Source organism: Durio zibethinus, unplaced genomic scaffold, assembly GCF_047325235.1.
Source record: "Durio zibethinus cultivar Kanyao isolate XHJ-2024 unplaced genomic scaffold, ASM4732523v1 HiC_scaffold_394, whole genome shotgun sequence".
Classification (NCBI taxonomy): domain Eukaryota; kingdom Viridiplantae; phylum Streptophyta; class Magnoliopsida; order Malvales; family Malvaceae; genus Durio; species Durio zibethinus.
In genome coordinates, this window is record NW_028323017.1 from 712,501 (window position 1) to 715,000 (window position 2,500).

Sequence of the window (2,500 nt, forward strand, 5' to 3'; positions counted from 1 at the left end):
CTGGGCCCCGGTGCGGGCGGTTGCCTCGACCACCATCGGCACACGCTGGGCCCCGGTGCGGGCGGTTGCCTCGACCACCATCGGCACACGCTGGGCCCCGGTGCGGGCGCTTGCCTCGAGCACCATCGGCACACGCTGGGCCCTGGTGCGGCAGGTTGCCTCGACCACCATCGGCACACGCTGGGCCCTGGTGCGGGCGCTTGCCTCGAGCACCATCGGCACACGCTCGGCCCTGGTGCGGTCGGTTGCCTCGAGCACCATCGGCACACGCTGGGCCCTGGTGCGGCAGGTTGCCTCGACCACCATCGGCACACGCTGGGCCCTGGTGCGGGCGCTTGCCTCGACCACCATCGACACACGCTCGGCCCTGGTGCGGTCGGTTGCCTCGAGCACCATCGGCACACGCTGGGCCCTGGTGCGGCAGGTTGCCTCGACCACCATCGGCACACGCTGGGCCCTGGTGCGGGCGGTTGCCTCGACCACCATCGGCACACGCTGGGCCCTGGTGCGGGCGCTTGCCTCGAGCACCATCCGCACACGCTGGGCCCTGGTGCGGCAGGTTGCCTCGAGCACCATCGGCACACGCTGGGCCCTGGTGCGGGAGCTTGCCTCGAGCGCCATCGGCACACGCTGGGCCCTGGTGCGGCAGGTTGCCTCGAGCACCATCGGCACACGCTGGGCCCTGGTGCGGTCGGTTGCCTCGAGCGCCATCGGCACACGCTGGGCGCTGGTGCGGGCGCTTGCCTCGACCAGCATCGGCACACGCTGGGCCCTGGTGCGGCAGGTTGCCTCGATCACCATCGGCACACGCTGGGCCCTGGTGCGACAGGTTGCCTCGAGCACCATTGGCACACTATCGGCCCTGGTGCGGGCGGTTGCCTCGACCACCGTCGGCACACGCTGGGCCCTGGTGCGGGCGCTTGCCTCGAGCACCATCGGCACACGCTGGGCCCTGGTGCGGGCGGTTGCCTCGAGCACCATCGGCACACGCTGGGCCCTGGTGGGTTTAGGCACATCTTCAAATTTCTGCCGTGCCAATGCCATTTTTATGGCTTGTAAATTCATACAATGGTCCCCTAAGCCTTCACGTGAAGTTTCGTTGGAAGATGACTCGTTTTCTATTTTTCATGATTTTCGAAACTTTTTGCGGTTCGGGATTTTTTAAAATTTTTTTATAAGGATTTTTGGCCCCAAATTTTGTAGGCATGATCCTTCTATTTTTGTTGGCATGCACAAAAAAATTCAGCTAAAAACTCGAAGTAGAGAAGATTTTGTGACCGTTTGAAAAAAGTGTCCCCATTTCAGACACTTTAACGGCTACTGGTAGCAAACCTGTAAAATCTCAAATGCTCTTTAAGGGGGTGTGAATTCTCAGAGGTTTGATGAGGGATAGGGGGCCAACACAAGGCCAAGTACCAGCACCCATCGCACATCATGTGCGCACACCCCCCCGGCCCCCCTCCCAATCGCCGGAACCCCAATGCCGCCGGTCAGGTTCTCCGGCGGTACTCCGGCGATGCTCCGGCGATGCTGTCCCGAGTGAAAAAAATGCGGCACCAGCACATGCTGGAGCCAAGCATGGGCACCGTGGCTCAAAATCGAACTTCGGCCAAGGCCTCGACCATCAATGGCACATGATGGCGCATGGTGATGGCACATGCATCGACCATCATCGGCATAGGCTGCCCTTCGGTACGGGCACTTGCCTCGACCGCCATCGGCACAAGCTGGGCCCTGGTGTGGGTTGTTGCCTCGATCACAATCGGCACATGCTGAGCCTTGGTGCGGGCGGTTGCCTCGAGCACCATCGGCAGACCCTGGGCCCTGGTGCGGCCGGTTGCCCCGATAACCATCGGCACACGCTGGGCCCTGGGGCGGGCGCTTGCCCCCAGCACCATCGGCACACGCTGGGCCCTGGGGCGGGCGCTTGCCCCCAGCACCATCGGCACACGCTGGGCCCTGGGGCGGGCGCTTGCCCCCAGCACCATCGGCACACGCTGGGCCCTGGTGCGGGCGGTTCCCTCGACCACCATCGGCACACGTTGGGCCCTGGTCCGGGCGGTTACCCCCAGCACCATCGGCACACGCTGGGCCCTGGTGCGGGCGCTTGCCCCCAGCACCATCGGCACACGCTGGGCCCTGGTGCGGGCGGTTGCCCCCAGCACCATCGGCACACGCAGGGCCCTGGTGCGGGCGGTTGCCCCGAACACCATCGGCACAAGCCGGCCCTTGGTGCGGGCTCCTGGCTCGACCACCATCGGCACACGCTGGGCCCTGGTGCGGGCGGTTGCCTCGAACACCATCGGCACACGCCGGCCCTTGGTGCGGGCGGTTGCCTCGACCACCATCGGCACACGCTCGGCCTTGGTGAGGGCGCTTGCCTCGACCACCATCGGCACACGCTGGGCCCTGGTGCGGGCGCTTGCCTCGACCACCATCGGCACACGCTCGGCCTTGGTGCGGGCGCTTGCCTCGACCACCATCGGCACACGCTGGGCCC